The sequence below is a fragment of the Peromyscus eremicus genome, chromosome X (assembly GCF_949786415.1).
Source record: "Peromyscus eremicus chromosome X, PerEre_H2_v1, whole genome shotgun sequence".
Taxonomy (NCBI): Eukaryota; Metazoa; Chordata; class Mammalia; order Rodentia; family Cricetidae; genus Peromyscus; species Peromyscus eremicus.
The window spans coordinates 28,776,566-28,790,679 of record NC_081439.1 but is presented as its reverse complement, the minus strand read 5'-3'; the positions used below and the strand labels follow the sequence as shown (position 1 = coordinate 28,790,679).

The following is a 14,114-nucleotide window of genomic DNA, read 5'->3' as shown; positions in this document are numbered from 1 at the left end:
GTAGCTTAATAGAACTCCGTTATAGCCTGGGCCACCTGCATGTTCTCTGAGGATCTGAGAACAATCTCTCTTTCCATAACCATCCTGGCAGGAGAAAAGATACTTTAAAGAGTATCCTATGCCATCAGACTATTGAAACAATAGATTGCAAAGAAAGAAATGTTCCCTAGGAACCTTGGGCTGGGGAACAGGAAAGGCTGGAGCCCTGGCCTCCCGACCAGAGACTTGACACAGTGTTGACAATTTATAGGATAGACTGGAGCAGAGAAAATGCTTATTTAATAAGGGGTGGGACAACACTTTAACCAGGATGATTCAGCTATGCACCCCTCTTGCCCTCTATAAAGCTAAACCCCATGTTAGTACCACAGACAGACTTGGGGAGACACTGAACACTTTGAGTTGTTACTCCTTCCAACACGACCAGAGTGACTGAACCTCTGCTTTTCCCCATTGCCTGTCACTCAGACTGGCACATTGAGGACAGAAGTCCAGCCTAGAATCATAGGGCTGCCACAGGCTGCTCTGAGCTCCAAAATTCCAGTAACATTTCTCTAATTTATTCCATCTTCTCTGATGAAGCACCCCATCATTGGGATTGTATCCCTATACTTTTCCAATTCTCTAGAAATTTAAATGTGGACTGAAATATAGATATATTTGTAAGTTTTCATTAATTGTGAAAATAAGCATTGTGGCTACACAAGAAAAATCCTTCTCTCACTCTCTCTTTCTCAGGTTCATACTGAACAAAACGACAATGACGTGACAACGGAGATCTTCATAGGAGCAAAGGGCATAGGAGGGGGTGGTTGGGTGCTTGGTAAAGCCAGAATGGCAAAATAGTTTATAGCAGTTGTAGAATAAGCCTGGTGGCGATGAAAAACTTACTTGCATTCTCTCTCTGGAAAAAGAGAATTGTCTCCTGCAAGTTGTCCTCTGACCTCCACGTGTGAACCATGGTATGTACACATGCTTGTGCGTGCGCACGCGTACATACACACACACACACACACACACACACACACACAAATAAATAAATAAATAAATAAACAAACAAACAAATAAATAAATAAATAAAGTTTTAAAACCAAATTTTCAAAAGGAATAGAAGGGAGAGAGCTGGAAAGGGAACGGGGAGAGGGAAGAAAGGCAAGTAGGAGCGGATGGAAGAGGATGAGGAAGGCAGAGAAAAGAAATGGTGGAGAAGACATCTCAGAAACAAATGTACTGAACTGTTACTCCTTAACCACACTCTAATAGTTTGGAGGGTTCACTTTTCTCCTGCTACGTGTTGTCTTAGAGGGAAGTAGTGTCTACCTCTTTGGGTGGACATTAATGGGACAGCTCCCTCACCTTCAAGTGGATGACCTACATGTGACCACAGGACAGGATACACTTTCCCTGGTCATCGAAGCCTGAGTGATGTCATAGGAAGGCAGATAAAGGGCCAGTTATCACAGGAGGCCCTGGTTTACCAGGCTCTCCCAAGCCTTCTTCTCTACTAAATCCTTTCATTGAGTTAACTCTTCCCCAAGATTACAGAGTACTTTGTGCAGCTGAGAATCCTGGTTAAGTAAGACCTTAGAGAAGGGCTTAAAGGCAATGCAGTGACATGTTTCTGCTCAAAAAGTATTTCTGATTATAAAAGTAACTTGTTCTCAATGCAGAAGATGGATGAAAATAAAAACAGTGTAGAAAATTATTCAGAAGCAGGAACCATAAAAGAGAAAACAATGAACCTGATAACCTTATCACTCAAAGACAAACACTATTTAGCTGAGATGTGGATTCAATTTAGCATCAAGTTTATAGAATTTGGCATAATGTTTTGTTTTATAACAACATGATGCCATACATAATTTCTTTATTTTTAATAACAACCTCTCAAATATAATTTTAATGATTCATAATGTTCTGATTGATGGATATACTGTGGTTCTCTAAAATTTCCAACATCATTTCATATTCCAGGTCTCTCAATATTTCCTCTATAGCAGTGGTTCTCAACCTTTCTAATACTGAGACCCTTTAATATAGTTCCTCATCTTGTGGTGACTCCCAACCATAAGATTACTTTTGTTGCTACCTCATAACTGTAATTTTGCTACTGTTATGAATCATAATGTAAATATTTTTGGAGACAGAGGTTTGCCAAAAGGGTCACAATGTACAGGTTGAGAACCACTGCTCTATAGTAATGAGTATTATTTTGAACATCTTTCTTCATAACTTTGTCTGACAGCTCTGATTCTTTCTGCAGGCTTGATTCCCAGAAGTGTAGTTATCATTTCAAAAGCAATGGGCATTTTAAAAGCTCTAGAGACCTAGTGCCAGAACTATCTTTAGATAAGATTGTGCCAATTTAATATATTCTCCTAGTGTGCTTTTTAATCTTTACTATTGCTAATATGCATTAGTTGTACAGTATAATGGGTTTATTTGTGCCATTTTCATACATGCAACTAACCTGTTTTGCTCATATTCATTTCCTCCATTCCACTGCGCTTTTGGGATTGGGGTGAGAGAAGGAGTTAAATAATATATCCAGGTTGGTCTTAGACTCAGTAGGCTAGGCTGGCTTTGAACTCACAGCATCCATTTTTCCTCAACCTTCCAAGTGCTGAGACTACAAGCATGTGCCACTACTCTTGGCTTTCCACCAGTGCTCTTAGTGGGATTTCAAAAAACAGTTAATGGAAGGGAAGATAGGCTGAATTTCTTTGAGTTACATTGACCCAGTTTCCTGAATTCTGAATTGTCTGTCTTTGTATTGATATTTTCTGAGATTTATACAAACTCTTATTATATTAAAGGTAATGATATTGTATTGCATTAGTTCAAAGTCCTTAGCTTACTTAGTCAATCGCTTCATGTAGCTTTTATCTATTCAAATACTTTTTACAATTGTACATGCCTATAATCTTAGTACTTAAGAGGTGGAGGCAAAAGGGTCAAGAAGAGTTCAATGTCAACTTAGTGATACAACTATTTTGAGGCCAGCTGGGATACATGAGACCTTTCCTCAAAAATAAAAATCCCCCCAAAAAGTTTTACATTTTTGAAGCTTATAAAGTACTCTTGTCCCATGCCAGTGTTAGATAAATATCCTTTTTGGAAAGAGATTTGGCTTCAAATTCTGTGTCCAATAATACTGTCAGCAATACTTTCCTTTATCACCTTTATTTAACTGTTGTAGTTTCATTAGATTTATTTATTTGTGTGTGCATGCACGGGAGGGGGTGCATGTCACAGCATGCCCCTGTAGAGGTCAGTTCTCTCTTTCCACCATGTGGGTTCCAGGGATCAAACTCAGGCAGTAGGTTTTGGTTGATATATTTTTAAGTCTCCCTTTAAATTTTATCTTTTGATGTATTTTTGTTTTAGATAGTCTTTTATAGGTAGTACAAGAGCTGATTTATTTGTGTGGTGTGTGGTATTTTCCTGTTTCTTTTTTCTTTCTTTTCCTTTTTTCTTCACTGGTAATTTAGAAGGTGGTTCTTAATTTTGGTACTGTTTACTCTTCAAGGGACACTGGTAGTCCTTGCCCTTCTTCCCCATTCCCTCTCCCTTGCTAAAAATCGTTAATTACATTCCTGAAGCTAGCCACCAAGGTCTATTCCCTTATTTCGCTACTAAGGTCCTCCAAGGTCCAGCTATCGAAGTATTGAAGTCCGGCATTCAAAAGCCCCTTTTGGCTCACCTAAGTAACATTTTCAGTTAAAATTAAACACCTCATCCTAACATGGGGTTTCTCCCTTACCTTTATAAACCACCATTTGCCTATGTGCCCTATCTGTCTCCTCTCTATCCAGAGGCAGTCTTTTGTCCTCCAGGACAAATACCCCCGCCCCCTTTCCCTTGTTCCCTCCTCCTCTATCTTATCTTTGTCCCTTACCCTAGCCGCTGTCCTTCTGGGACAAATAAATCTCCTTTGTGCTGAGAACTTGGTCTTGGGGGTCCTGAGTTGACACTTGGCCTTTCACCTCTTCTTTAAAGTTTGTATTGATGTGGTTATCATTAAGTTTATGAAATGTAGCCCTAAATTTGCTATTTTTCTAGTTTGTAAATGAAGATCGAAGATATATTTCTTAAAATAAATCTAACAAGTAGTTTTTATTTGGGTTTGTTTTTATTCCCCACAAATTCCTGTCTTCATTAATGTAATCTAAAGTCTTAAAACTCAGACAATTAAAATGTTACTTATTATGTAAATACTCTTGTTCAAGATTTGGGGGTTTACATTCTTTGTGTGTGTGTCTGTGTGTGTGTGTGTGTGTGTGTGTGTGTGTGTGTGTGTGTGTGTGATTCTTTAATTCTTTTCTCCCCAAATATTCATTTTTAGATAGTGTTTTTGTTTAAGATTTGCTGTTAGTAATACAGTTAAGAAGCACAATCAAAACACTTATTTTCACCCAACTACCTAATTGGCTTCCAAATTTACTGCCCAGATTTTTATATGATATAAATTTTAAAATAGAATATGTAGGACTGGAGAGATAGCTCAGTGGTTAAGAGCACTTGCTGCTCTTTGAAAGGAACAGTGTTTGGTTCCCAGCACTTATGTCCAATGAGTCACATCCAGCTATAACTCTGGCTCCAAGTAATCCAGCGCCCTCTTCTGGCCTCTGTGGGCACTACACTCATGTGGCTTATGCACAGATATACATACACTTACATATAAATAAACACAATAAAATAAATCTTTAATAAAATAAAATAGAGAATGCATGTGAGAATCACCCAGAGAGATTTTGGTAATTCCTCATTATCCAGTTTATAGCTCACTTAGAGATTTTTCACTGTAGCTATCCCGGATAGCCTTTGCATGATGTCTCTCTGGCCTTAGTTCTATGGTTTTTTGAGAATTGTACACTGGGAATGATCAGAGAACATAGTAGGGGAGGACATTGAGGGGTTGGCTTAAAAGACCTTTAGTAAAGGTCTCCTTGGAATAGAGTCTTCTTGGTTTTCCAGTCAGTCCAGATGATGGTGAAGAAACACCTCTTGAATCCCCTCCATCCTCTGATTGAAACTCCAGTTGAGAACTGTTAGTATAGATGAAGGAGAATGAGACTTAGAAACTGGCCTTAATCCGTGTGCTGCCACTTTTTAAATCAGTTCTTAAGGAAGTTCCTCGGTCCTTAGCCCTCAAATTTTCCATCTGTAAAAATGGTTAATTCTCCCTTGGGATGTAAACATAGAGCATCTCTAAAGTACTCAGCAGAGTGCAACAGTGAGCTCAATAAAAATGTCTGTAATTATTATTATATATTGCTATGCCTACTTCTGTAGGACTCCTCTTTCACAACATGCCAACTTTATTTTCTCCTCTTGAGATATGCAGATACAGCTGCAACCTGCATGCACCACCACGCTAAAAACCATTTCCTCCAAAGGAACTTGTCCAGTATTTTCATAAGCAATGCTGTCCAGTAGAGCTTTGTACAATCATGGAAACATTCTATGGTACAGAACATGTAACTATCATTGTCATGTACCTAGTGAGACTATGGAATGGAATTTTTAACTTTAATGAATTTTAATTTAAGTAGTCACATGTGATTAGTGGCCAACATATAAGACAGCACAATTCCACAGCATTTGTTTCTTGAATGAAAACATTTATAATTTATGGCATGTTAGAAAAGAGAAAATTCATTTAAATTTTAGATTACTACTTGAATTTTAGATATAATTTTATATATTTGTTTTCAGACATAGTTTTACATTTTGTTCTTTTCTCTGAAAATGAATACTTTTACATCAGCTGAATGAAGGTCAAGATGAACCAGGTTCTTTGCACATTTAATAGTATCTATTCCGGGAACAATTACATTTTGTTTGTGAAAACTGTAGATTTTAGTTTTTACTTTTCTTTTGGTCAGAGAAGCAGAACACTCAGCAGGAGTTAAGTGCATGGTGAACCTTGCATGGACCAGAATCAAAGTAATTTGGGAGTTGGACAGAGACCAAATTTGAGGTCCAATCAGGTCACTGGCTTTCCATTTACTTTTCCATGATCAAGAGCATGAAATTCAGCTTATAACATGACACGATACACATATATCCATGTATATGGTTCATATACATCTATACATATACAATGGAAGTAAAGACTTTGCAAGAGTGATATTCTCTAATTTACTGTATCCCCTTCTGTGTATTCTGTTATGTTTTGTTCACCTCTATTTTAGTCTACTATCCTGGTCAAGATTCATTAACTCAACTGACTTCATAACCCACTACTAAGGAAGCCTGAGAGTTTCAGAAATAGAAAGAGTGAAGAGGGTTAATGAGGGGGCCCTAAGTTTCCTATTCCCAGAGGGACAGTAGGTAAATTAGTGTGTTATGGCTGCAATAGCAAAATGCTACAGGCTGGCTTAAGCAGTAGAAAAAAGGAGTTGGAATTTTCTTTGGGCCACCAACCAGCTCACAAATAAAGACATGGAGACTTATTATTAATTATTAATGCTTGGCCTTAGCTTATGCTTGTCCCACTAGTTCTCATAACTTAATTTAACCTGCTTCAATTCCTCTACACTTTGCCTTGTGGCTTTTTACCTTTCTCTCATTCTGTTTGTCCTGCTTTCCTACTTCCTCCGTGCCTGGCTGGCTAGTTGGCCCCTGTTGTTTCCCTGGTGTCTCTTTTTCTTTCTCCCCCTCCCCCCGCCCTCCCAGACTAATTCCTCCTTCTACTTACTCTCCCTGGCCAGAAGTCCCGCCTATACCTACTCCCTCAATATTGTCTATTCAGCTTTTTATTAGACCAATCAGGTGCCTTAGGCAGGCAAGGTAAGACAGTAACACATTTTTTACATAGTTAAACAATTATTCCACAACATAAACAAATGCAACACATCTTTACATAGTTAAACAAATACAGCGCATTTTTGCATAGTTAAACAAATATTCCACAATAGAAAAACATCTCTCAGTTCCAGAGGTTGGCTGTCAAAGAACTGGGTATCAGCAAGGTTGGTTTCCTCTGAGGTCTCTTCTTGGCTTGCAGATGGCTACCCTTTGTAATGCTTCTTCTGGATGGATTGAGGTCCACCCTAAGATCTTCATTTTAATTTAATCACCTCCTTGAAGATCTTATTTCTAAATATGAATATATTCTGAGCTACTGGGGGTTAGAACTTCAGTATCTGAACTTGAATTAGATATGAGTCAGCATATAAAAGGGAAGGGCATGAGGGCACAAGTCCTGACAATTTGCAAAGCAGGCTGTGGGGATATAGATATAAATGTTGAGGGGTGGCTTTCGCTGGAGGTATCTAGAGTGACTTCCCTCATACCCTTCCAGATCTCAAGGCCCAAACTCACCCTCACTTTGCAATATCTGGTTACCATTTTTATGTGGAACTATCTTGTTTTAGTGTTGTTTTGAGACAGTAGAGATATGAATCTGCTTACAGTCTAGAGTTAACATCTGGTGGAAGACTTTTTTCTTAAATTACTCTTCTTGGGGGCTGGTAATGTAGCTCAGTTGGTAGAATGCCTGTCTGGCATGCGCAAAGCCCTGGGTTCGATCCCTAGTACTGTCTAAACTGGGTGTGGTGGCACATACTTGTATTCTCAGACAGAGGAAGTAAACATCTTCCTTGGCTACACAAAAAGTTCAAGGCCGTCCTGGGATACATAAAACTCCATCTCAAAAATTTGCTTTTCTTTTTTTTTTTTTTTTTTTTTTTTTTGGTTTTTCGAGACAGGGTTTCTCTGAGTAGCTTTGCGCCTTTCCTGGGACTCACTTGGTAGCCCAGGCTGGCCTCGAACTCACAGAGATCCGCCTGGCTCTGCCTTCCAAGTGCTGGGATTAAAGGCGTGCGCCACCACCACCCAGCAAAATTTGCTTTTCTTAATCAGTGAAAAAAACTATGACAAGTGAAACTGGGGATAAAGAAATGAAAAGATATAAAAATTTGAGGATAGGAAATGGTGTTGCTTGAATTTCTAAAGGTCTTATAATAAAAAACCTGGTACCAGGTATTGGGGTGAATGCTGAAAGATCAGAGAGACAAAGGAACAAGCCAGCTCTTACCTTTAGGACTCTTCAGCCTGAAAAGCCTTCCTCAGCCAAAAGACTTTAGTTCCTGTTTCTTCACACCTTATATACCTTTCTCTGCCTACCATATCACTTCCTTTTTGTGCTGGGATTAAAGGTGTGTGCCACCACTCTCTGGCCTCTATGTGTAATCTAGTGGCTTGCTCTGTTCTCTGATCTTCAGGTAAAGTTTATTAGGGTACACAATATGTCACCACAAAATGACACCCTAGTCCAATTACAAAATGATTATAAAATTCTGTTGTTCTTATATTTTCTTTTTCTTTTTTCCTTTCAGTGGGCAATATTTTGTTGGCAAAGTTTTCTAGAAATTTAAGGAATATAAATAAGTCACCTGAGATTGATATTGTAGTTGTATAAATTCTCAAATATCCTGATGATTATATGAGGTATTAGTTATACTGCCAGTATCTGCACATAAAGTCATTACACAAGCAATAATCAACATTAAAATTCAAATGGTTTGGACCAGTTAGATGGCTCAGCTGGTTAAACCACTTGCTGCCAAGTCTGGGGACCTGAGTTTGATCCCTAGCACCTACATGATAGAAGGAGACAACTGTCACCCTCAAGTTGTTCTTTGACTTCCACATGTGTGCTGTCCTGTGCACCTCCCCAAACAAACAAACAAACAAACAAACAAAGGCAATTAAAAGGTTTAATTAAAATGGTTTATTTTGTTTCACTATAGGAGTAAAGGTCAGAAAATTTCGACATCTTTACTTAAATCCACATTGGTTGTATTTAACAGTATCCAAATCTTATAGGAGAATAGACTATTATGAGACTGTAGATAACATTTAGATAACAGGTTATACACAAATTAAGAGAGGGCTAGGGAGATGGCCGAGTAATTAAGAGCACTTGCTGCTCTTGCAGAAGACCTGGATTTGGTTCCTAGCACTCACTACCATCTGTAACTCCAGTTTCAGGGAATCTGGTGCCCTCTTCTGCCCTTTACAGACACCAGGCATACACATGGTACACATACATACATACATGCAGACAAATATTCATATACCTAAAATAAAATTAATTAATTAAAAACCAAACAAATAAGTATTCCATTTCAAAACAGAAAAGCAGGGTTTAAGAATGTAGCTTAGTTGGTAGATTGCTGGCCTAGCATACAGGGAGCCCTGAGCTTAATCCCTGGCACCACATTAATCAGGCCTGTAAACCCAGTACTTAGGAGGCACCGACAGGAACATCATTCTCTGTTGTACAGAGAGTGTGAAGCCAGCCTAAGGTAGAGCCCTTGTCTCAACAATTAAAGTAAAAGCAGAAGGTAGCAAGCTGTCATCAGTACTTTGAAATGATCCAAGATAAAGTGCATATGGAACAGCCGTATCGCTTTGGTGGCAACAATTATCTTTATTTTTCAGAAACAAATGTTTTACACTAGTTTCTCCATTCAATACACAGTTGAAAGATTTTATATCCAGCACACAACTATAATTTGAATACAAATAAATACTCAATATATAGAAATCCACACTTGAATGCTCTGCTTTAATATCCTAAGCAGTGTAGAATTACACACAAGAATGAGAACAAATCCTCTAACCCTCCCTCCAATTAAGAGACACACTGTGTGTGTTATTTCAATTATGCCAAAAATGATGCAAATCCATTAGTTATATCTCTGCTCACTGATGCATAGCTTATTTTCTGCCCCAGTTACTTTAAAATCATATGTTGCTAGTGCTAGGTAATGGGTTAAATGGTGCCTATTCACAAATAGATTGCATCCATTTTTTACAATTTATAATATAAATTATAATATAATTATAATATATTATAATATAATAATATAATATATTATATTATAATATATTAATATAATATAATATATTATAATATAATGCCTTTCACTGAACCAATGTACAACAGTCAAACATAAACGGATGGGCTGTTCTGACATTCCTTGAGAGCTCTTCAAATATTTATTTTATTTTATGTATGTGAGTGTTTTGTCTTCATGTATATATGTGCACCACATGCATATGCGGTGTGCTAGGAGGTCAGAAGAGGGCATCGGATCTCCTGGAACTGGAGTTGCTAATGGTTATTAGCCACAGAGTGGGTACTAGGAATCAAACCCAGGCTCCGCAGGAACGACCACTCTCCACCACTGAGCCATCTCTCCAGCCTCTGTTTCTTGAGAGAACTTAGTAGATTGGCTTGTAAATAACCATCTCAGACTTTAAATCTGAAAAAAAAAATCGGTCACCTTGTTGGCGCAGGTTGAAACCAGGCTAAAATATTTTTTTCAAGTTAATATGTTGAGAAAATAGAACCATGGTTCTGCAGTGAATGTTTTTTTTTTAACAAATCACTTGAAGGAAAGGACAAAACTCTGGGTCACTCATATAATTATAAATGGAAAAATTTCAATAAAATTTCACTCATTAAAAACTTAGATACAGCCGGGCGGTGGTGGCGCACGCCTTTAATCCCAGCACTCGGGAGGCAGAGCCAGGCGGATCTCTGTGAGTTCGAGGCCAGCCTGGGCTACCAAGTGAGTTCCAGGAGAGGCGCAAAGCTACACAGAGAAACCCTGTCTCGAAAAACCAAAAAAAAAAAAAAAAAAAAAAAAAAAACTTAGATACAAATGACAATATTATGGATAATCGTGTTTTTTTTTAAATATGGAGACCTTAGAGACTCAAGCAGGTATGAGTACTCTAGGTGAGTTCTATGTGAATTAGAAGCACCTTGGAATTTTTAAGTGTATTTCAAAGTATATATTTTTGTGTGTGCATGTATGTATATGTGTGTATTTGTGTATGTTTGTACATGCGTGTGTGTGTGTGTGTGTGTGTGTGTGTGTGTGTGTGTGTGGGCAGGCCAGAGATAGATAGATGTCTGGTATCTTCAACATTCACTCGCCTGTAGGGGAAAATGCAGGTATGACCTGGAGGCCAGCCTGCTTGGCATACTGTGCTTCTACAAAAGAAGCATGGCACACCATGCTCCTGAAGTCAGAACACTGAAGTAGTGTAAGTAGCTGGTAGCTGGACCACTGACAAGTCTGCACTGTCCATGTCTCCTTTTATGTGCTTCTTCTGCCTAGAGACTTGGGTGGTATAAGCCCTCACTGTCCGAAGTAATGTGTTAACCAATCACTTTCAATATAAGTGCTTGCTCATGTGCAATAAAGCAGCTGGTGTTCCCTGAAACCCTCTCTGGAGTGGTGTATCTTCACTCCCTTTACTGACCAATGGGCATTGCTGTCTTGTCGGGGACATCCAGTAACGATGGCGCTCACCTTATTTTGTGATATAGGGTCTGTCACTGTACCTATAACTTACCAGTTTGGCTAGGCTTGCTAGTCAGCAAGCCCGAGGAATCCTCTCATTTATGCCTCTCCAGTGCTTGGATTGAAGGTGCATGCTCCAGCACCTGGCTTTTTAATGTGGAGGTGAGGATCCAAACTGAGGTCCTCATGTTTCTGCAGTTAATACCAACTGAGCCACAGAATCTTTCCAGGCCCTCAATGTGTACATTTTTATATATGCTTAAACATCATTTTGGCAGTAGATTTTGATATTTATTTATTTATTTTGAGATAGGGTGTCATGTAGTAAAGACTGATTTTGAACTCACTATGTAGCCAAAGCTGGGCTTGAACACTTATCCTCCTGCTTCTGCTTCTTAAGTACTGAGGTTACAGGTATGTGCCATCATGCCTATCTACAAATATATTTTTTAATGAGAATCTAAGTAAAAAGTATGACTGGCACCAAGATTTACACTTTCTTATTGATTTCAATATTAGCTTGACATTCATTAGCACTAATGTATAATCTGAGTCATGATTTGTTCAATAAAATATACTCCACCCCCCAGAATATTTAGGGTGGTTTTAAAGTTATCACTGTGTAAGTATACAAGCATAATCAGTTTTGTACAGCTTCTTGTATAAATTGCTGTTTAGCAAATCACAAGCTGTCTCAAAGATTCATGCTTGTAAGTAGACATTCAAATATACCAATAAAACAGCATGTCCTAAAGACATGGGCCCATTTAGTCCATTAGCCACAATAGTCCCATGGTACAACTAAAAGTAAGAACCAACTTTAAGAGTAAAACAAAGAAAAATTAATCAATACATTGCATAATAGATGTAGCAGTCATTCTACTGCAGACCCCCTCATACCAGCTATTATCATTCTTTATAATACAAATGACTACATTCTCCTTAAATGATAGCTCATTTATGACTCTTGTATAGTCATATTTTTTTTTGTATAGTCATATATTATAACAACTTTCTTGGTATAGTTCCCAAGGGTTTCCACGGGATTCCCACCTGTACATAGATCATGATACTGAACTACTAAAACTTCTTCATCTTCATAATCCACTGCAGGAGGTGGTGGTGGAGGTGTTATAAGTGGATTTGGGCTAGCAGCAACTGGTGCAGTAGTGGATGGTGAAGATGGCAGCCAGTATAACTGCATGCATTGTCTTCTTGACTTCCACTTCCTCTACTCTTTGCACTGTGCCTGCGATTTAAAGAAATCTTCCTGGATGGACTATGTTGACTTCCTAGCTTTGGGGAACTAGTCATGTAGTCCTTAGGAACTTTTGAGGATCTGACAGGTTCCTGAGTTTTATTAGGAGTATTCTAACCTGGCTTGACATGGTAAGATTTGGCAGTTTCTAAGTAGGAGGATTTGTTCTTAACTGTGTGCCAGTTCTTGCAGGCTTGTTATTTCCATGCTTAACTTCATGGCCCATGCCATCTACAGCTGTGTAGTTGATAGGTTTTGGGATATAACATACGGTGTGCTCTGTATCTGCAGGTGCTATTCTTTTGTGAATTTTTGATATATTCTTATTTGTTGTCAAAATAGCAATCTCTTTTCAAGCCACTTTTTCTTCATGAGCATCCATGGTCTGTGGGGAATGATGGAATACTTCATTTCCCAAATAAGAGGCTTGGCTGTCTAGCAACTGGCATACATTCTTGGCCAATGCATTTTTTCAATAAAGCAACAGTAGCTATAGATTGAGTTGTATATGCTTTGGTCTATTCTAAACTTTTCTTTTGTCCATAGTCTGTATGTCATTGTTTTCATGTTGGCACACTGTCTGAGTCAGGTTCTGATAGCCCTAATAGTGCCCTCTGGCCAGATGAATCTCCTGCTTTCTAGGGATACCTGCAGCAATGCCATTTACACCCCTGCACTGCTTCTTGTATTGAAGAGACAAACAGGAAGGTACACTGAGGACATTTCTTGTATTTTCAACAAGCATCTACTACAGATAGGCAGAGATGAGGAAGCATATACAGTTAAAATCGTCATGCCAGTAATCATGGAAGAAAAAATGGGTATATCATTTTGTAACTTCATGCAGAGAAACAATGCAAAACTTCATAATTGATGCTGATGGTTCTCAGACTAAAGAGAAAATGAGAGCAGAAATATCACTATAAAAGAAATTCCTGCCATTTTAATAAAAAGAAAAGTATAAATGTATATTCTTGCTTATATTAAAATCTAACAAAACCTTTTTCATCACATTTGGCTTATTGATTAATGTTGGACTCAAGGTTCACTTGTCATCAATGAGAACTGGAGGTACTTTTACAGTTGGAGGGAGAGGCTGTCTAGTGTCAATGTGCCATTTTTGAGAACTCATGAAGAGCAGAACAGCATTTTCTCTGCTAACATTAACTTGCCACGTCTTATAAATGTATTCCCTTTGGATGCCTGTATCAGTATAGTATCATCTCAGTTTTGCAGATACAGAGCAGCTCAGTTCTCTCTCTGAGACTGTATAAAAGCACTGGCAATCCAAGCTGAGGCTAAAGTATGAATCCACTGATTTTTATCCAATGCAGCTAAACCAGATGGATGGCATTGGCAACATCCAAGCCAATTCCATCTATTTTTTTCAACCAAAATTTAATAGATGTGTGCACAGCATGCTTTTTTTCACTTGTTATCCCCAGGAGGGAGAAATGGAGAATATTTTCATACTCCCCTTTTGTAAGTGTGAAATAATGCTTTCAAGTTCATAGAAACTAAGAAAA

General features: G+C 38.3%; 1 pseudogene; it reads right to left on the bottom strand.

The window, feature by feature from the left end:
- Positions 1-12,172: 12,172 nt before the first annotated feature.
- On the bottom strand, positions 12,173-13,040 carry LOC131899743 (abl interactor 1-like; annotated as a pseudogene).
- Between the last annotated feature and the right edge of the window lie 1,074 nt (positions 13,041-14,114).